Source organism: Stegodyphus dumicola, chromosome 5 (assembly GCF_044657685.1).
Source record: "Stegodyphus dumicola isolate Sdum_Otavi_A_Nest chromosome 5, ASM4465768v1".
Lineage (NCBI taxonomy): Eukaryota > Metazoa > Arthropoda > Arachnida > Araneae > Eresidae > Stegodyphus > Stegodyphus dumicola.
The window spans coordinates 145,318,314-145,341,878 of record NC_140772.1 but is presented as its reverse complement, the minus strand read 5'-3'; the positions used below and the strand labels follow the sequence as shown (position 1 = coordinate 145,341,878).

General features: G+C 32.5%; 1 pseudogene across 1 annotated transcript in view; it reads right to left on the bottom strand.

Moving 5' to 3' along the window:
• LOC146997269 (cullin-5-like) overlaps positions 1 to 23,565 on the bottom strand; it is a 572,661-nt pseudogene that overhangs the window by 347,627 nt on the left and 201,469 nt on the right. Inside the window, exons 6-11 of the transcript XR_015040943.1 lie at positions 21,001 to 21,094; positions 20,499 to 20,629; positions 14,024 to 14,131; positions 8,159 to 8,223; positions 7,879 to 8,005; positions 5,844 to 6,029 (exon numbers count right to left, since the gene is read on the bottom strand). The product of XR_015040943.1 is annotated as a cullin-5-like (transcript). The remainder of the gene's footprint in view (positions 1 to 5,843; positions 6,030 to 7,878; positions 8,006 to 8,158; positions 8,224 to 14,023; positions 14,132 to 20,498; positions 20,630 to 21,000; positions 21,095 to 23,565) is intronic.

Sequence of the window (23,565 nt, the reverse complement as noted above, 5' to 3'; positions counted from 1 at the left end):
AGTATATGGCTTCTGTCATGAATAATTTCCTACACACAAATTTTTGGCAAAACAGCATACTGCTTAAATTAATAGATTATTTCTAATACATTTCTCAGCAAATCTAGTGAAGACAAGATGAAAAATGCAAAAAAATTTAAATAAGGTGAATAAGCTCTGTCCCTTAAAACATTCCACAAGAAAAGATCCATTCCCCTCAAAAATGATGCAATGAAAATAAGTACTTGCTCTAATTGATCTAAAAGTTGAGACTGCAAATTAAAAAATTGGCAATCCTTCCTCTTCTCCCCCCCCCCCAAAAAAAAAACTGAAGAGAGAAAGTAAAAGAAAAGAAAAGACAAAGGGAAAAAAAAAAAAAAAAAAAAAGAAGTCATTTTTTTTAGAAGAATCTGCAGCAGCTTCATGGTTTGATGGCCATCTACGAGAACCAGAGTCAGAGATAGTATTTTTGCTGAGTTCCAGCTAATACATAAGCACCAATTTCCTTTCAATAAAATTCTTATGAAGGTGACAGTATACTGAAATTTTCTTTCTACTTTCATATTTGCATCGCGAATTGAACTAACAGAAGTTGTTAAATATTTTCCTACACATTGTTTTTCCTACACTTTATTTTCATTACATTTTAAGTTCCAGCATTTTTTGATAGACAATCATTATATTACAGTCAAAAGTCGTTAATTCGGACACCCATAAATCAGAATGAAATATAATCCGGACCTCAAAGCTACAAACTTTCTGCGCATGCGTCTCTTTGACGCATGCGCATAGGCGTTTACGCGTTCGCGTTAAGATCTTTACGGCTGCGAATATGCGTGTGCGCATGCGCATAATACATTTACGCATGTGCATTTAATGTATAATGGACAGTATAAACTAAGCTAAAATTATCTAATTCGGTTAATGTTGCAGATTGCGTTGTTCCTTAATCTTCGAATTGGATCCGGCTTATTATTTTTTGCAGACTGTTACAGCAATTTTATAAAAGTAAGCTTGAACTTTCAATTATGTCAAATAGAATTTCCGATATATATTTACTAATATGTAAAGGATCTACAAAGCAAAAGTATGTTTCGAAATCCGAAATATGTTTATCAATTTCATGGCCGGAGGGGGGGACGCCGCTGCGCGCAATGAATTGGAAATTGATCTGTCAGCACTATCCTTATCTTCAGGGCAGATGTTTTTATTTTATTTGGCTTATAATTCCTTACTAAATGTAGTATTTCATCTCGGTGTACTCCGTCTTTGATATGATTTAAATCAAATTCCTCGTTATTATAAATATCATGAATACACATCAAGTAGTTTTCTGGTTGCAATTTTCTAATTTCAACTATGCGCGTGTTGAAAGAAATGTTTAATAAAGTAAACAAATAAATATTAAGCTTTTTCTTTTTGTAAATTTTGATACCCTTTAGATCATAATTGTTCTTTATTTCATAAATTACGGTTTCATATTTTTAATTTTGTAATTTCTGCATGCCATCTTACCAGATTTAAACTGATCCGGAAAAATCGATAATCCGGAATCACCGAAGTAATGACGAGTCCGGATTAATGACTTTTGACTGTATTTGTCTTAAACTCAGTTTCAAAATAAGCACTCGTGAATTTAAGCTGCAATGAAGAAACTACACTAAAATTTCTACAAAAATACAGTATTTTGGTGCAAAACCACTAAATTTTTGCTTTAAATCTGTTCTTAAAGCAATCACCACAAAATTTTTCACAGAACAAAAGAAATGAAAATTTGTTGTGTAAATAAGTTTCCCGATTTATTTTTTTTAGGAGATAAATACCTAATTAGAACATAAAAGATGTGTGTACATAACTTTTTGAAATTTTAGATCAGCATTATTCTCTGTCTGTCAAAAATCATCAAATTGTGCGAAGAAGGCTACAAAAAATACCGCTTTTCCGCTTAAGAAGAAGAAATTATAGAAAGAGGAATTTGAAAAATCTTTTAGAATCATTTTTTATAAAATCTTTTTAGAATTTCTTGTTTTCAGTTGAAAACCTTCTACAGAAAACTATGAAATATACAGGGTACACTTAAGCCCGATACCACCCGTTTAACTGCCGAACGGCTGCAGATATATTCATAAAATTGTGTCTAGGCTATGTGCTACTTGATGAGACAGCTTACACCTGGTGCCTACTTGATGAGCTAGCTTACAGAGCCACCTGGTGAACAATGGCAGAGTTAGCCTCTCTATCTTAAAAGCAATATGAAATGGGGAGAAAAAGTGAATTACAAAACTGTAGAGCATTGTCGATACGAATATACACCTTATGAATATGAATGCTAAAGACAGAACACTGAAAACGCACATTTGTTTCTTCGCTATTTCCAAAACTGTGACGTCACAAAACTTGAACAAAAGGAGAAAAGATTATTTTTCGGATGAAAAACATGGCCATATCGTGGCACAGCGATGTCGCATGTAATTCACAGTCGAGTGGAGTCTGGTTCAAAACCCATGGGGTGCATCCTTATACTGATTGTCTTTACAAACAGAGATGATAACATACAGATCACGCACAATCGTGTCGCAAAACACATCAATTCAATGCAACTTGAGCTTGGTATGTGAATTTGTGCATTGCAAATAGTGTACGAAACGCCACGCCGTTTCACCTGAGCTATAAAAGAGATATGTCCTCATGCTTGTATGTTGAAGTTCATTATCATGGAGCAATTTTCAAAAAATGATTATTGAGAATCTACTTACATGAATGTGAGCACAAGGAATGATCAGCAATGCAGTTGCATCGGCAATGTTTTCTTGCAGGCCTGCATTCTTCATAAAAAACTATCCTACAGGTTGTGAAACGTTTAAAGGAGATAGGCTGCATGACTAGCTGACTTCGAACTGGCAGACCAGCAAAGGTAGGGCGGGAAGTGCAACTGGAAGATGTCTTATCATACGGCCTCACATATCCAAACAGTAGCACAAGCGAGATAAGTGAAAACTGTGGTCTTTCAAAAAGTTACTTTGGGAAAATCCTAAATGAATCAGGTGCTCATCCATACTGACCAACACCTATTCAGGCATTACTGGGGAATGCCTAGAGATGTTTCACATAATGCAACTTCGTCATGAACCTGATAAATGTCCAGCCAAAATTCTTGGCAGGTTTAGTGTGGACGGATGAGGCATGCTTTTCGCGAAATGAAATATACAATAGGCAGAACACCCATTACTGGGCACTGGAAAAATCCATCATGTTCTGTCAACGTTTGACATCAAATACAGTTTTCAATTAATGTTTGGTGGGGACTTAGAACAGGCTAATTGGCTCAATATTTTACCATGATATGCTAATGGCCTCACAATAGTGAGAACTTCTGTAAGACATACCAGATTTTGCTGAGAACCTGCCGTTGCTTCAACTCCCGAATGGTTGGTTCACCCATGACGTTGAAAGTGAACCAGTACCTGATGGAGGAATCTGGAGAAAAAATAATCGGGTACAGGGGTTTCGAACAGTGCCCCCCCCCACGTTCACCTCAGACTCCAATGGAGTTTTTCCTGTGTGGATACCTCAAACAACAGGTGTGTGTGACCCTTCCACAAGCACTGCAACGACATATTACAGATGCTTGTGCAAAAGTGTCACCCGCTATGCTACAACATGCAACATGAAGTTCTAACAAGGTCCAGATGTGCATTTTAGGTGAAGTTTAAAACATCAAAAACAAAGATAGCTGGTGATAACTAGTTGTCTTTTTCTTTCTAAGATTGTTTCATGACGTCACAGTTTCGAAAACTGTGAATAAACAAATGCACATTTAAAACATTCTGTTCTTAATATTCATGTCCACGAGGTGTCTTTTTGTACTAAATCGATGATGCTCTAGAACTTTGTAATTCACTTTTTCTTCCTATCTCATACCGTTTTTGAGACAGATACGCTGTTTTCCACCAGGTGGTGCTGAAAATTATCTCACGTAATAGTGCATAGCCACTTTACTATACCTGGACACCACTGACTATAGCCGTAGCCGTTCAGAAGTTAAACGGGTGGTAGTGCACTTTAGTGGACACCCTGTATATTTTAATATTCCAAAATTCCAACTTTTATTTTTAAACCTGAAAATATTACTTTAAATGAATAACCTCAATAATTATCATTCTAAACATTTAAAGGTACTTCCTGATTACCCAAAACCCTACCGAAAATTCTCAAACTCATCGGTGACTAGATAGCAATAATGCATTAGTGAATTTGGAGAGAAATCTTTGTTTGGGTATCCTTATGTGGAGCACAAATGCTTCTCCACATTCTTGTTTTACATAGAAAAATTAATTTCTCAGAGGAAATTACACCAACTGATATTTGTGTTTGGAATACTACCAGTTTTCTTTATAGAATATCTTTGTTGTACATTCCACTGTCCAACAATACATAGAGCAAGTAATTATCGTAAATTAGATATAGGAATATTCAAACAAATTCTAACACTTTTCTATCAATTTTTCACTTCATATGTCTATAAAATTTGGTTACTTAAAAAGTACAACTTCAAAAAATATGAATTTTTGCATTCTCGGTTATTGGCCACACTACCATATTTCTGAAGAACTGCAATACTTTCTTTTTCATCAGCCCTAAAACATCTTATTTTCTTAATTTTTCAATGATGTAAGTACAATATTTAGCTTATGGAAACAGACGAAAATAATTACACAAACTTAGCTAATAAAAGCTGTTTAAATGTTATGTTTCAAAAGCACATTCAAAAAGCTGTGCCACTGAGGGATAAAAGATTTATACTAGCCCTTTATTCAAAATTATAATACCGTTGCATTTTTCTCTTCACGTATCTTTATATGGATTTGAGTGAATAAGATCACAGCACTTGATGAAAAATAGAAACACAATTTATTGGCCAGTATTATTCAAGACAGCTTCAAAATAATGCTTTTTACAGTCATCGAAGATCTACTACAAACATGCTGGAAGAATCAGCGACACAGCCTTCAGGTTATCTGGCTATAACAGTGGAGACAGCTTCACAGTAAAACACCAGAGTACAGCTCCTGATTCTGCTCGGTCGTTCTCGGTAGTCTACATACTCTCGAGACTCTCCACACTACAACTCGCGATGCACTCGACAATACACAAAAGCACACCTCCCGACTCCTTGGTTCAGTGATTGCCGGAGCTCAACACACTCAAAGATCAAATTTGGCGATGTTCTAACTCAGAATTCCCAAAGAGGCTCTCTCGATGCACTCGACAACCAACTCAGCACTAGATTTGGAGACACTCGCTCAATGAATTGACTAGAACTCTGTGCGAACTGACTCTCCACATACCAGCAGAGTTTATATAGCTTTTGGCTTGTGTTCGAGAACATTCTGGGCTAAACCAGTAAGAATTCGTTTCAGAAGGTTCTCCATCTGTCTATGGCATATAGTCAATTTTGTCGCCAAATGTGGAAATCCTGTCTTCCCTTGCCTTTTTTTGGCAACCCTAAGACTACTTTGCAGAGCAGCTATCTTACTGAGGCTGGGCATTTCGTACCAATACATTGTAAAAAGTTTGAATAATTTTACATTCAAAGAAATACTCACATTTTATTGCACTTTTAACATTTCAAAAAGAAATAAAAAGATATTCCTTTGCCATCTTCTTAAGATACACTTATTAGTTTATCCAACTAGCAGATTTTCCCATTGCAAAAGAACAGGAAATTTGCTGCTTTTTGCAAATTCATATCAAAATTGCACCATTTAAAAAGATAAAATGAAGTAAAGATATTAATATTAATATATATATATACAATAATATATATTAAAATTAAGCCAGAAAACATTAAAGAAACTACTTACCGACTGTACAGAATGAGATTCAAGGTACTTAGCAGCCCGCTGCTCTTCCTCTGTCAACTTCTGCTCAGCATATTGCATATAGTTTTGAACACCATTTGCTTCTAAATACTGTGGAGCTTTAACCCTATAGAAAGCTTCTGTTGCATCAATGTACGCCTTTTCAAAATGATCTGAATACATCTGCAACTATGTACAAGAATAAGCACATGCTGTTAGTTCTAAATTGAAACTAAAATATTAAACATAAAATTTATTGATTTTATCTTCAAATACTAGATATAGTTATTTACATCTTCAGTACCTTCAAATAAGAAAAATCAAGGATAGGGAAATTTCACCTTCCTTAGCATGTGATTTCATGGTTGAATCCTGGCGACGGAATTGTTCTAATAAATACATAAATGCTCTACAAGTGGCACTTGTATTAAAATATAGTGAATGATAATTCATTACCACTTGGATTTTACATTTGAGTTTCCAACTTTTAAGTTGCCCTTTAGTGAGGGTAAAATGTAAAGGACTTTTCCCTTTCCTTACCATGTATGTACCTTCATGGTTTAATGGGAAGCATGTCTGGCTGGAAGTAACTGGAAGGTTCAAAGTTTGAATTCCAGCAACAGCATTGCTCATTTTTCTTGTTTCTTGCTTAGATAAATATCTAATAGCTCTGCAAGATACCAATCAATTTCGAGGTGCAAGCAACAATAAAATAATTTAGGCTATAACTACAAGCAAGTGCGTGGTGGAACACCAGCATAAGTGGATGGAACAACAGAATATTACCACCAGGTTGTACAGGTATTTCCACTACATTAACTCTGTTTATGTAGATTTCTGCAGTTCTGCTCTAATTTTGAGGGAGGTCACCCTGGAAGATGGCCCGAGGGTCTGCCACCTCCTTTCCACAGCACTGACCACTCGAGAGAAGAGGCTATAACTACAATAGCAATTTTATCCTGGAGGAAGAAGACAAACTTTGTGGGGCAAGCAAAGAATAAGACGTGAAAGTTCACAAAATCCCTATATTAGCAGATTTACAGAAAATTTCATGATGGAAGATAATAATGTTTGGGGAAGGGAGAGAATCTGCTAGAATTGCAGCAGCAACGTTGTAACTAGTACATGACAAAATAAGCATTATTAGATTAAATTTACATTTATAAACCAATCAAATTCTATGAACACATTCAATAAGTTTATTTTTGATCAAGATTATGATCTGACTAGATTGTGTTTTTTAATATTATATCAGATATATGCAGTTTTTTTTTTTCCCACTTAAGTAGAACACTTTAAAAAAGAAAAGAAAAAGCATCATTTGGCATCAAAATTGTTTATTGGCACTGATAGCAACAGAAGGCAACTTTATGTAACTTCAGCTGGTTAATTCAAAGTTTAATCTTGGAGTTTGGATCTTGGAGTCAGATTAGTTTGCATTACATTTTTTGGATATTTTAAAAGAAAATGGCATAAAAATATAATGACATATTTAAATATTATGTAGTAATTATAACAAAATTTAAAAAATCATATATAAAATCTAAAATTTATGGATTTATTTGCATTTACAGAAAAATTTGATAGTTGTGAAGCCTCAGAAAATTCCTTAATGCTTGGATTTTTGATTATTTTGCACTGCATTTTTGCAAAATTCTAATGGAAAATTACACATAAAAAAAAAAAGAAGAAGAAGAAGAAAAAGAAGGAAATATTTTGAAATTTGCCAAAAAAAACTGACAGTTTTAAAATTTTAAAAATTCCTTAAAATTCGTGAAAATTTGTGTCATGATTAAGTTAATACCCTCATTAAAACCACAGCAAACGCAACTTTTTTCTCAACACTACTGTATGTAAGATAGTATAAATTGTCTTTACTGATACATAATTTCTTATAATCATGTCTATTACAACTATTACTTAATCTTACTACATGTGAATTTGCAAACTGACATCATACAAACTTCTTTTCAATCATTTTTAATAGTAAATGTCTATTCTATGTTTGAAATAGCAAGAAGAAAATACAAATACATACTACTTTCATTTGTTCCATTTCTTTTGATGTCAGTCTTCTCCTTGTACGTGCTTTCCTAAGCACAATCTCACAGTAATTCGAAAAATATTCAGGATAATGAGACTGTGAACGTGTTTTGCTGCCAGCCCTATACACAAGAAAACATTAATACTCAAAATCAGATCTGTAAGAATTTTTCAAAAATTACTAAAATTGCTTTAAAAGTTGCACTTTGATAGTTTATGTTACAGAGTAAAATAACCAATTTAAGAAATTTACATGAAAACAGAAATAATCTTACCCATTTTGTTTTGCAGTTATTCCTAAACTGAAAATGGATGAATCATTGATAACTTGCTTAAAGGCCTGTGAAGGAAAAATTAAAAATATTAAACAAACAGGGGAGCATTATAATTCAAAATCTGCCTGTTAATATCAAAAAGTAATAAATCTTTCTACTACAGCAAATAGAATAATGGAATTCAATAAGTATCTAATGCAATAATAAAAACCACAATTAAATGCATCACACAGTCCAGTAAATCAAGTCAGAAAGCTTAGAACTTTCTGACTAGGTTTATAAAGTGAGGCATACAAATTTTAAATTAAAAAGAAAAAGATTATGACACAATATTTATATAAACACATAAGAATAATAGTAAATTATCAAATTCAATTAAGTTTGCTCTAAAAAGATTGTTTTCTTCTTCCACTATAGAACAGAATTCTATTGTAACATGTGAAAGTTCTGAGTTTATATTATTTTGCTATTTTATTCACTTTAGCTAATATCAAAAACCAATTTTGAATTTGATTTGAAAATCAAAGTTATTAACATTTCTAATAAAGTCAAACTCAAAATTTAAACACACAATTCCCCCCCCCCTTTCAGAGTAAAGTTTTATAGATAATTCCACAGTTAAAGGTGAGTATCTTTTATCTAAGCATTAATTCCTTTCTGTCATGTAATTCAATTAACTTGATTGAATGAGTTTAGATTCTTACTTAAATTCAGTTGTCTTATTAAATTAGTTTTGTTTGCCACTGAATTTCATATGCATATATACACATGGCTTTAAATATTTGTTAAGCTAGAAGAATTTTGTTTTTAAATAAATAAATGATTTAAAAAAAAAAAGCAAAGTCAATCTTTCAGTTTTATAAACTGTATATGTACTTGTTATATGCCTTAAAATGAAAAATAATTTTTGCAAACAAAGTTATATAATAATTTTAATCTTCAAAATATGGGGAAGGGGGAAAAAATTTTTTCCATGCTCTCAAAAAATTCAATTTTCTAGACATTGTTGCTTATTAATATCAGACAGATGAAAAATTACCTTAGCTATCAGTTATCAAGCTCAAGATGTTTGCCTAAAACATCATAATAGAAGTACCTAGATATGAGACAGATGGGAAATTTCTCATCTGCCACTTAAATTGAATGTACCTTGAGCATCTCATCACTACTTCAAAGAAAATAAAATTTAAGTGATTTTTATGAATTCTGTTGACTGTTTCTTAAGAACGAAGAATAGTTTCTTATCTTTCATTTTCCGTAGATTTTAGGTAAAGTTCTGTCCAGTTAAAGACTGCTATGAATCATAACTGTCAATGACAGCCATTGAGATTTAGAAATAGTTGCATGTACACTTTGCTATCTTTCCATAAAATTCTGACTTTTGGATTTCAGCAATTTTAATTCTGCTTGCAATAATTTATGTTAAATAAGTATTACTGCTACTAATCGGAATTTTTAACATGACAAATTTTTTTAATAATTTCAACTAATTTAAGCATAGCACCAGAAACTAATACAGTACAAAGTCTGAAATCCTGACATCCATTATCCGGAATGATCTAAAATCCAGACCTCAAAAGCCACAAAAACTTTTTTGGGGGGGTATATTTTTTTTTACACATGTGCATTTGATTTTTCCTTCCATAATAAAACACGTGGAGATTTTCATTTAAAAATTTCGATTCTTAAATTCATTTAGGCACTAAATAAAATAACTTGTTATGGAAAAACAATCATGTAAGCATAAATTTGTGAGATTAATAATTTGGATCTGTAGCTGTCTGCTTGGCATACATCTCAAACCGAAACACTCACCTATTTTATATCCATGATGTCGACCTGGCAAGTCATTATTTATTATATTTTGCTTTCTTCACTGCATGTTTATCAATACATGACAGCTTCAGTAATAACTTATGCAATAATATTTAAACTTTTTTTTATATTAGTAATTGAATAACAAGAGTATGGCAACCTTTTACGCTTAGCAATGATTATAGATTTTTAAATGCTTTAATAAATGTTGACAAGGCAAATTCAACAAAAATTTCTTTTCATATTCTAAAAATAGATTTTGTTAATGAAACTCATAGGCCAAAAGATTACATTTAGTGCTATTTTAATTAAGAATAACTGATATGTTATTCACCATAAACCCAGAAGCGGCGGCAGAATTTAGGGAAGACGAAATTTTTAGAATTTGAGGAAGCACCGAGCAGGAAAATTAAGGGATGAGAAGTTTTTTATGATTTAGAATGGATGCAAAGTTAAAGTGCGGTGAAAATTTAGAACTTGGGAAGGCACTTTGTAGCAGAATTTAAGACCCGTAGAGACTGCATTATGTGATTTTAGCGGCGGCCCTAGATAAAGCATTAAGCTACGAACTTTAAAGACATTCAGGTACAGTAGACTCCCGATTATCCGCGCCTACCGCACATTTTTTTTTTTTTTTAAAAAAACAAGCGTAAAGCAAACAAAATAAAAATTTTCACAAAACTGAGCGAAACGGTAAATTTGCTAACATCGTGCTTATTTATTGCAAAAATATCCCAGGCCTTCTCGGAACCTTACCCTCGGCCCCTATGATGAGTAAGTGATTACTCACGCTTGCAGTGCCCGCTCCACCGCCCTTTCTCGTCTTAATCTTACTGACACGTTCACTTCCTTTCACTCGCCATTGTTAGTTTAAGCCTAATAGTGTTTGTGAACCGGTCCGAGTTAAATTTCTTATCTTTTTATTGTATTCAGTGCTTGTGCTTTTTGGTTTTGTGTTTTTGTTACTCATTTAAAATGTCAGGAAAATGAAAGAAGGTTGTGTTGACGATAGCGCCAAAACTAGAATTAATTTCCAAAGTAGCAAACAGCGCTACAAGGTAGCATATGGAATTGGATTACAGAATCGCGGAAACAACAGTGCGTGACATTCTAAAGCAAAAAGACAAACTGGTGAACTTTGCATCAATGTCGGATAGTGCTTCCGCAAAGAAAACGCGAAAAAGTGTGAAAGGTTCTACCTTTGATGAGCTAGACACGGCATTGACAGAGTGGTTAGCTGAAGTACGAAAACAGGGTACTCCTGTAAATGGTCCTATCATTGCGGCGAAGGCAAAAACCTTTTTTGAGTTGTTAGGCCTGAAAGGAAATTTTGATGCATCTTTTGGCTAGTTGACTCGTTTTAAGCAGCGACATGGAATTCGAGAAATTGGACTTCATTGGGAGAAACTTAGTGGTGACCAACAAGCAGCCGACGATTTCCACCATGAATTTGAAGAATTTGTATTAAAAAAAAGAGCTATCTTTTGATCAAATTTAAAATGCCAACGAATCGGGACTTTTGTCGACAAATCGGGAATCGCACTTTAGCATTTGAAAATGAAAGTAAAGCGGCGGGTTATAAAAGCAGCAAAGCATAGGATCACTATCATGTCTTGCAGTAAGGCTACCGGTGGACATAAACTTAAGACTTGTTGTCATTGGAAAGTTTAAAAAAAAAAAAAAAAAAAAAAGAGATCTTTCAAAGGCACAAGGATAGAAAATTTACCCGTTGTTTACTTTAACCAAAAAAAGGAATGGATGGACCGAAACATTTTTCAAGAATGGTTCGAAAACATCTTTTTTCTTCAAGTGCAAAACATCTTAAATCGAAAAGCCTGCCTGAAAAAGCTGTGCTATTGATCGACAACACACCTTCTCAGTCAGCAACAAGCATGTTAAGTCTTCTGATGGACAAATTTTTGCAAAGTTTCTCCCCCCCCCCAAACATTACTGAGCTAACCCAACCCATGGAACAAGTAGTCATTGCAACAATGAAGAGAACATACAGAACCAAGCTGCTAATGACCAAAATTGAAGAAGGTTATCTGAAAGAGTTTTGGAAACACTACACAATCTTCGACAGCATCTACGATATTGCATCTGCATACAACTCAGTGAAACCGTCAACCCTCATAACATTATGGAGAAAACTCATGCCTAATATTGAAGCCAACAACAACCTAACCCCTTTGAGTTGTAAAGAAGAGAAGGAAGCTATAGAGACGCCCACAGCAACTTTTGCCGATATGGTGAAAACAGTTCCGAGTGGTGAGAACGTTGATGCTGAAAGCATTAACGAGTGGTTGGAGTGTGACGTCAACGAACCTGACTTTGAACGCTTGACAGATGACGAAATTGTGAAGAAAGCAAGGGGAGAGACCGAGAATGAAGGACAGTGAAGTGAAGACGAAGAAGATACTGTGCATATGCAGAAGACTCATGAAGTGGCTTTGCACAAGTCTACAGATTACTGAGCTATTTGGAAGAACAAGACGACACGGAGTTGGCCGAGAAACTTATGCTACGAAAAATGCAATCTCGGATCAAGAGAAAATGCTTCCAAAGCACAAAGCAAACACAAATGACTGATTGTTTCAAAAAGGTTAGTTTTACAGTTATGCTTTTGTAATTACATAATACATTACAGTATTAAAACAGAACATATGTATTAATTTTTCTGTGTATCCTTGACGCCTCTCGTAAGTATACAAAACACTTTTCTATTTTCATTAACAAAATGCATTTTAGGATAGTTTTGAGTGATATACTAAAATATTAAGCGTTAGTTAAACATTTCCCGCTGTTTATTTTACATTTTATTGTATATAAAACGATTTTTCAAAGTTGGAATGACTGTTTTTTCTTTTGCTATATCCGTTTTTAGCTTTTTTTCGGATTATCTGCGATTTTTGTTATCCGCAGCGGCCGCACCACCCAATTCCGCGGATAATCGGGAGTGTACTGTACAGCAAACCAAAGGTGAAATTTTCCAATTAACGGATTTTGTCAAGAAACGTGGAGAAGCGGTAAATGAAGATGATATAAAAGAAGTTTTTCATTGCAACGACAATGCCCCAATTATCAATCAATTAATGGACAGCGAAATCTGTAGTATGGTTCAAGATCCAGAAAATACCGCTTCCGATAGTGAAGAAAGTGACAGAGCGGTTATTGAAAATGAAAAAATTTCGATTTATAAGTTAGTTGGTATTCTCCACACAGCAATTACAGGACTTGAACAGTGGAACTTTGTAACTGAACAAGAAATTATGTCTGTTTATAGAATTAAAAAGAAAGTATGAGCACAAAAAAATAAAGCAACTTAAACAACTTACATTGAAAGAAAGGTTTAATAAAAAAAAAACAAATAAATAGTAAGCTGCTTTTTTTTTAAAATTAATAAATTTTGATACTTTTTAGATCATAATTTCTCTTTATTTCATAAACTCAAATTTCATATTTTTAATTGTATAATTTCTACATGCCATCTTACTAAATTTTAACTGATGATCTAATATCCAGAAAAGTCCCAAATCCGGAACCGCTGAAGTCCTGACGAGTCCAGATTTCAGACTTTGTACTGTATAACTGCATTTAAATCAGGCAAGTGGACAAATGACTGTGGGAACTGCAACTGTAACTAAGATTATATAAAAGCGCCGTCTAGAATAGGGTGTGATCAGACGAAAAGTGAACAATCATGAGGATGGACGTGTACAAAATGTTTTACAACTATTCTTTTACTTTTATTTTCATTCTTATGTAAATAAATTCTAGTTTTAACTTCATGAATTGTAGTCATGTTTATCATCAAGTCTTCCCTACATAACAGATAATGTAACTGAGTGCAATTTTTTGGTCCATTTCTAATCTTCCGTGCCTTTTCAAACATAAACTTCACCACTATAGTCATAATTTTATCTCATTTTGTGCTTTTAGAGAGATCTGAACTAAAACAAAAAAGACAAAGAAACAAAAAAATTTATATACCTAATCATAACTATATACCATATGGTAAATTTTTTAATTATAACATAATATGTGTAATACCTTATCTCTTGATGCTGTGAACCTAGAGTCATCATTAAATGCTTCTTTGACTAGTTTACTAAATCTTATAAATAATTCTATTGCCTGGGCAACATATTTTTCACAGTCCTAGAAAAGACAGTAAACATAAAAACAAATCAATAAATGATAAAATAAAAAGCATTTGTTATATTAAAAGAAAAAGATGAATTTTGTTTAATGACTCAATTTTATGTACTCGCAGATATAATAACACAATTGCAAAAATTTATATTCTCAAAAAACAAAGGAAACAATTTTCATATTGTTTCTTTCTTTAGAATAGCATATTTGTTTAGAAAACCTACAGAAACATTTGTTAGAAAACCAACAGAAAGAATTTTTTTGAGTATTCATAATTTCAATCCTTAGATTATTTAAAATTTCAATGCCTTAATATAATTTATTATTACTCAGGCATGTCTCTTGATACAGCTATTATCTACATATACTTTGTTAAATCATCATGCATCTTCTAATATAACATACCAGTAGTTCTAAGACACATTAGTGATTTTCAGTTCTAATAACAGAGAAAAAGGATATGATTCAAAGAAAATACAATGAATGAAATCAAATGTTTAAATATGTTTAGAAAACTGTTTTTTAATGAGAGTTTGATCTATTTGCAATTTTAAATTCCTATTTAAATTAATAATTTGAAAAATATGCAATTATAAGATCCATCAATTCTAATCTGTTTTTAGTAATGTTTATACAATCGTTAACAAAAGTTGAATCTTAGATTTAAAGAAAAAAAGTATAAATTATTACTGGGAAAAGCATACCTAACTGTTAAATTAAGTTTGCTGAATTAAAACTTTGCTTGAAATTGTTTCCAAAGTTATACATATGATACATTGATAATCTTGACTCGACTGGCTTACAGCTATTCACAGCCTCATATCAATGCTCAAAAGGGTGAATAACCACTTCTGGCACCTTTCTTATACAGTTAGCTGAACAACTGTTCCACCAAATGAGCATATCAACTTAGTATAGTGAGCAAGAGGAATTAAAGCCTCTAAATAAGATGAAAACTGAAAGTTGGAAAATATTGCTAAGCTGCGTGTAAAAAAAAAAAAAAAAAAAATTGTTGATTTGTCAAGAAAACACATATACAGTAAAAGCTCAATTATCCAGCATTCAAAGTTTAATTAACGAGAATATTTTAAAATTTTAGTAAATTCATTGTTATTATTTACAAAAAATTAAATAAATGAGAGACTTTTACAGCCATCATGAAACACACAGGGACTATGACCCAGAATTTTTTTTAAAAATGTCTTCAAAATAGTGATATTTAGTCCAAATAATGGATAGATATGATATCACATTACAATCATAAGATCTTTGCCCTGTTTTTATGGAAATCCAATTAATTTTCAAAAAGCCTTTTTTTTTTCTTTTTGTAAAGAAGGATGTAAGTTAATAGTTGTTTATTTGTTTTTCTTTCACATTTTGAAGGAATGATTAAAATTTGGGACTTGCCCTAGATGAGCAAGCAGTGGGTTATAGAGGCAATGCTAAATTTTTTGCCACAGAGTACCTACCTAAATTTTAAAAATTCCACAGCCCTTAAATTCTATTGCCAGTGCTATTTGTAATCATTTTGGTGCCAACCCTGGAGTAGCATTTATATTTATATTAAGTTATATGATCCTGCCAAAGTGTGTGTTAATGGGCACAATATGATATTTTATTTGAAAAAAAATGGTTAAACACTGGTGATACAACATGAAAAGTTTTGACAAGTAATTTAAGCTTTTTTAGATAGTATAGCCATAACTCGTATCCTGCGATTAACTAATTTAATAAAGAGTAACCAGTTCTTTCAAATTTTGGCCAGAATGATTAGCAGAAATTTGGCAGGATCTCCACCAACTTTCATGGTCTATGGCAGCGGTTCTCAACCTTTTGACTAACGTGTACCATCTAAACAAAAACTGAAAACCTTTAGTACCATCATTACAAAGTACTACTACATCACCACTCTTGAACAAAGCTCAGATCGCATAAATTTACAAGTGTTAGAGAAAAGATTCAGTCAAGATGTTGGGGTTTTAATTTTTGAATTCAATAGTTAAAAATACTTCGCTTCTTTACCACCAATTTTTCTCTTGTGTACCACGCAGAGATTTCACTGTCAGATAAGATGTATTACTTTTACATGGTTAAGGCCTATGACTATAGATCACCTTTTATGTCTGAAATGCATTTTTATTCTTTAAATATTCATGACGTTTAGATAGGCTTTTGATTCAAGCTGATAATAAGCAAGATGGCAGTTTTCATAATTTTATAACAGATATCTTCCCCACATTCATTTAGCTTTTCTACCATGTTTACTTTTATACCTTCAATTATCCCAAATTTTCCCTTACTATTCATTTCCTGAGTTTTCCAGATTGTCGAGTTTTTACTGTAATTATATTATTACTTATCACTTTGGGAAAAAATGCTGAATATACAATGTATTTTGGTTTTGAATAGAACACATTACGGAAAAATCATTTATACCATGCACAGAAAAGCAAAAAATACATATCCAAAGACAGACATACAGTACATGAAAATATAAATACATAAGCAATACTTTAATAAATCCAAGAAAAGCAAATATTATATAACCATTCATTGAGATGCAAACTAGATTTTTTTCCCTAGTAAGGCCACTGCCAGTTTTAGAATGCCTAAAGCAGGTTTGATCTTTCTTATTATTAACTGTGTTTTCAATCCAAGAGATATGACTGTTCACTGTTGGATTTCTAAACTGACAAATAAATAAATGTATGTATAGATTTAAAAATACAGTGATTTATATAAAAAAATATCTTCATAACAGCAGATATCTTCTCTGAGACTGCAATGGTGGTGACTCCAATACATGGTAAATAAGTCACAGCTAGTAGGGTTTTTTACTTATTAATGTGCTGGTCATTTCTGGAAAAATTTTTGTGAGTTTTGCAACCAGTATTACAGTTCCCACTCTGCTGCCATTTTGTAATTAAAATAAAATGAATTTACATTTCATGACATGTTGCAGGCAGTGGAATTGGAATACCTGGAAATATTTGCATCCATTTCTGCTTGTCTGACTGCTCTGTCTGCAGCTCTGTTTCTAACTATACAGTGGGAAGCTACTATAGTGGGGGATTGTAGATATATACAGTTTTTGCATTTTCTTGATAAGAGGATAGCTGCATTTCTTTTATAGGTGGCAGACTAGACATGTAATTAAAGTATATGCAAGTTTTTATGCATCTTGGTACTTATATGAGTCATTGCTACACATATAGTCACCAATTCTGTCTGAAATACAGTTTCTATTACTTTGTCTGCACATTCAAGTACTAGTTTCAAACTTATTTTGAAGAATACAGTATCTACTTTTCACTCATCTGTGTACAGTTTAAAAAACGTATTTTCCAAAATGCCATGGAAGTTGGTGAAAATTGTTAAATGTCATCAACTTAGTGACAAAAATTAGCACTAAGGCCAAGTAAAAGGAATTTTGCTGTATCTCCAGTTCTACAAGAGATATCCTTAATACTGCCACATCAATTGATTTAGAAGTTAAATTGCTACAAAATAATACATAAATTTAAAGACTAACACATAAAGCAGCCACAAATCCTAGATTAAAAAAAAACATAATAAAAAAGCATAAAATTACCTTACAAAAGGCATAAAATAAATAAATACAAATAAGCAACAACACAAAAATATGTAAAACCAAATTATAAACACATAAATACAAATAGCTATATAAATTACAATGACATACACTATTGTAAATCTGTATACAAAGAAAGACAATGATTTACAATACTCTCATATTTTTTAACAACTCCAATACCTGTTAAATGTTTTTTAGTTCACAAAAAAAAATTTAAACAGAGATGACTGTGACTATAGCCATTGGGGATCACAGCTCTCAAACATACAAAAATTTATTAGTTTCAAATAGTTAATTTATACCAAATATATTTTCATTAGGTAGTTTGGTTCCTTATATTTGTGCAGAGTTAGGTAGGCCTGAAACTACTAAAAATTTGGAATATTTAAGGAATTATGTAAGTTAATATACAAGGTGAGACCAAAAAGTGACTCACCCCTCCTTTCAAAAATGAGAACAGCCGATGACCTGACACATGCACATTACGATATTTGGTACGCAACGTTGAAGTTCAGGGTCATTTGAAATTCAGAGTCAGTCAAGTTTCTTGTTTCCTGTTTGTTTGTGCAGTCACTTAAACCTGAAAAGTGTTAGTGCATTGCACAATTTACCAGAAAACAATAATGAAATTCTGTTTTAAAATGGGTAAAATTGCTACATGAACCTTGGAAATGCTTCGAAGTGTGTATAGTGAAGACACTTTATCTCACAAGATAGTATTTCAGTGGTTCAAACTTTTCCGTGAAGGCTGTGAAAGCATGGAGGATGACATCGCAGTGGAAGACCAATGATGAGCAGACTGACAGCAAATGTTGAAAGAGTTAGGAAGTTATTGCTGCAAGATCGCAGTTTGTCCATCCGAATAATGGCAAACAAACTGAATCTTCCTCATGAAATCTTCTGAACAATATTGATGCAGGATTTGGGTAAACAAAAACTTTGTGCGACGTTTGTCCCTCATTACTTAAGCGATGAACAAAAACAGCGGCGATTGGACTCCTGTGGCGACTTGATCAATGCAGAAGATAAAGATGACACATTTTTACAATCAATCGTCACAAGAGATGAAACGTGGTGTTTTGTGTATGATCCAAACATGAAACGCCAAAGCATGGAATGGTGCACTCCCTTATCGCCGAAATCAAGAAAGTTTCACTCCAAAAAATCAAAGGTTAAGACAATGTTGATTACCTTTTTCAAAGCACAGGGAATTATCAATAAAGAATACATACTGGAAGGTCAAACAGTTAAAGGTGAATTTTATTGAAATGTTATGAAGCACCTCCTGGCTCACATTCGTTGTGTTCGGCCCCATCTCCCTGCATCAAGCAAGTGGTTTCTGTTGCATGATAGTGCACGCCCTCATACTGCAATGTGTGTTAGATGGTTCCTCGTGCAGCAAAAGGTTACGGAGTTATTTCACCCTCCTTATTCCCCTGATCTTGTGCCAGCAGACTTTTTTCTCTTTCCATGACTGAAATTGGCACTAAAGGGACACCGATTTTCAAGCATCTCAGACATTCAAGCTGCTGTTACCAAGGAACTTAACACAGTCTCAAAGGACTAAACTATAAAGTTTCTAGATAGTTTCTAGAAACTATAAAGTTTCCAGAACTTGTATGAACATTGTCAGAAGTGTATTGTAGACAGCGGGAACTAGATCCCGCCACCTACAATACACTTCTGACAATATGCAAATATATAATATTTTACATGTAATGGTATTTATATGTAAATATATAATATTCTGGTATTTATATGCAAATATATAATACAGTTATTACTATGACATCAGTCACCTTACTTTTTGGTCTCACCTCGTGTAATTCCATAGCTCACTCAATAATAATAAACATTCTTACTTATACATATATATACACATACACATGTGTGTGTATATATAGTATATATATATATATCATGTACAAAAAGGATAGAGAATGGCCTTATCAACACAAAAAACTCAAGGCAGTGACCCAAACAAGTTTGAGAAACACTAACTTAGAGCATAAAATATGATAAATCAATCATGACTAATGCATGGATAAAAGCAATATAAATTTAACTGATTTTCAGCCTCCTTATCTATCTATTTTCCTACATACAAATTAATCTTTTTTTTTCTTTTGTTTTTTAAATTCTGATTTACATATATTATTTCTAGCTTAGATAAATGTAACTTGAAATCCTTTCCCAAAGAACTGATCCAAACAGCTTTCGATGCAAAATATTGGAGGTTTCCTCAGATGGCCAACAGAAGTAGGAAAATTGCCAGTGTTTGGTGTGGGATATAATAATTGGTCTTATTACATTATCCCTATTTCTTCCCCCAAAGAATTGACATGCAGGGATTTTCACACCAAATCCACAGTTTCTAGGAATTAGGGATGGGTTGTTTCTTTGTTTAGCACTAGATTAATGTAATTTGATAACTTCCTATTTCTTTAGCAATTCTGAAGGAAATTTCAAATACTGCCATTATTTTGACTGAAAAGCACTGTAAAAGGTATCATCATTAAAGACTCTGAAAAAAAATGTAAGTTAAGTAAAATATTTCATCCCATCAGTAAAAGATATAGAATACAATACTATAGCTAGAAACTAATATCTGAATTAACTAATTTCAAAAAGAATATTGGAACAGGAACTTCTCTCCCAAAATTTCCATAACTCTTTTCACTTAATTAATCATATAAATTATGAGTCAAATTCCATACGAATGAGCTTAACATCATCAAATATTAATACATAATGCAATTAATTACACAACATAAATACCTGAGTAATAATGGGTGCAGCAGCCTTCATTTCAGCTAAACCTTCACTAATAATATAATGCTCTAAATCTCTTAGCATAGGACTAATACCATCTGAAGCTTTGTCCATCAATTTGAACATCAACTGAAGCTCTGAAATGCAATTCCGTTTTAAATTAAAAACTACAGAATAAACAATGAAATTGGAAGAAAGAAAAACATCCACAAAATTTTCATTCTTTAAAACTAAAGAATTTAAAAAACTAAAGAATAATGTAAATTAAAGAGTAATATTAAAAACTAAAGATTAATGTATTATATTTTTACAAACAACAGCCCTTTTCTAAAAAATAATTTTCAACTCACTTGTCTGCTATCAAAATTACGATAACAGTTAACTAATAAGCTTTTACCTACATGCAGATAATAAAGTTTTAAAATTCATGTTAAGTAAGTCTTGTTAAACTTACTTAACATGAATTTTAAAACTAAATTTTAAACTAAGTAAGTTTAACAAGACTTACTTTCTGCCTCATGATTTTTTATCATTGCTGGACATTCTGCTAAAATAACTTCTTGAAATGTTGTAACAAGCAAATCTACAATGCATCTGGTAAACTAGCAATAAAGAAACATTTATTAATTCTGCATTTAAAATAAAACTGGATAACAGACAGATTAAATATGTATTAAAAGAACAAAATAAGCTACATAGGAAGACTAGTTAATGAATAAAACTCTTCAAATTCTGCTGCTATAGAAACAAATTCTATTATTATAAAAATAAAACTGCATGATATACTGATGTAGCAATCAGTTTTGTTTTTCAACATTAACTCCACTCACATCAAAGCTCATTCCATCAGTGCATAAAAGTCCCAATACTTACTGCATCAAAATTTTTTTGCATTATGTTGCAATCATATAAAGATTTCTTGCTCAGTGTCTGCATCATCCACAAAACATGCACTGCCAAAGTGAGCTTTGAGGAAACTAAAGTGAAACTCACTTGCAAACATCAGTCCATAATGTCAGAATATGATTTAACACTCACAATCAATCCTATCTTTAGAAATGTAAAAAAGAGGCTTCACAACCATAGCTAACCTAATATATATTTAGTACTTTGACATAAATCAATACCTTTTGGTAAACACCAATAATGATACATGTGTCCTTTCCATGTAAGTGTTATGCCAGCTCTAGAAATTTTTTTGTATTTCCTAAGTTGCCCTGATTAGCGTAGTGGACAGTGACACTGTCTGCTGTACTGATGGGCATAGGTTCTAATTTTGGAGAAGGCACTGATGTTTGTCAGCGTCTATGTGGCGTGGAGAGCACTCAAAATACTGGCAAGCTGAAAGTAATCTTCAGTAGTTTGGTGGCAAAAGAAGAGTGGAAGACCTTTTGAAACCTTTGGGATGTGCTCCATCAAAATGGGGGTAGAAACGTACAGTTACTGCATTGGGATAATAACTGTATGACCAATAGTGAATGTATTTGTATTCTTCTAAAGACTGTTACTTTAGTCACTTTAAGGAAATATTTCCCTTTTTAACTAGCCTTATAATCATGGTAACAACTACTGCAAAGACTGCCGAGTTCGCTAATTTTCTAAAATTCCCTAATCCTTTATATACAATGAAGACAACATAAATTAAAATCATGAATGAAGGAAGGTCCACTAAGATCTTGAAGTGCACATTTTAAAGAAACAGAGTTTAGAAACACATAAGTTTTCTCTTTCTTTTCCTTTCCTGCTTAATATGCTCTCTCTTCTTGAAGGCGAGGGTTTAATACAGGATAAAGATGGCTTCTTTTGTTTACCATTTAATGTCAACTTCAAATTAATTAAATACTAGCACTTATCTAGATAATTTTTACTGCATTTCATATCATGTATTTACTAGATTTATAGAGATACTAATCAAAAGCAATCCATTATTTTCTGGCCCGTTCTATTTTGCTAAAAATTTACGAGTCTTCCAATGTTCCTAAAATGAAACTGCACGTAACAATGGTTGAATAATAGAAATAGTGTTAACAAAATTGTCATCAAAGTATTGGAATAAGAACTGGGAACTGGTTTGAAAGATGTCATTTGCCTTATTTAAACGACTTCATATGGAGAGACAGATAACCTGTGGTGTTAGAGTGATACAATTTTGTAATCTAATTGTCAGATAATATGTGTAGGAAATTAAAAATAATTAATCAATTAATTAAAAACTGATTAATTTGCTTATATCAAAAAGACATTTCATTGCCCCAAAATGCCAACTGATTGTTGGCAATGTGGTGTATTGGCAATTATGAGCTAATACCCAGACACTATAAATTCCTGTAACACAGGGTCCCCAACCTCTCTGTCCCTAAGAGAACATTCTACAATATCTGTTGGATGGTGGGCACCATTTATTTTTTCAAGGTGAATTATAGTTGGAAAGAGTTAATATTACATGCACGTAAAAAAAAAGATTGGTTGCATTTTGTTTTGTGCTGGTATCAGGGTTGCCACTCAAACAGGAGAACGAAATTCCCTCCCTTTTTCAGGTTTTCCAGGAGTGTTTTTAAGAAAATTCCAGTCTATCCATGTAGTGTGCATTTGTTGTGCTAAAGGTAAATTAATTGTGGTGCCACTTGATAACACAAAAATTTGCTAACTGCATATGACTTATATACATATATATAAAGTATATTACCAAAACATTACTATTATGACTACAATAGGAGTTATTTTCCATTTTCCCCAATAACTTTCATTTACAAAAGAAATTAAATAAGTACAATGCATTCCATCTAAACCAAAACCAGAAATGAAATTCATTGATTTTTCAATGCAATGTATGAACTTTTAAACATAAGATTTTCTCCACCATTAATTGTAATAAAATTATGTCATGAATGATATTAAAAAGTATTATACATAAATTCTGGAATGGAAGTTATTGTTCACAAAATGGCAGTGCGGGGCCCATTTATATCTATCCTATTAAATAATATATAATTGGCAAACAATCACCTCAGTGATATTTCAACACTTGCTAAATTCTGAAAGGTTAAAAAAGCATTTTTTATGCAAAACTGTT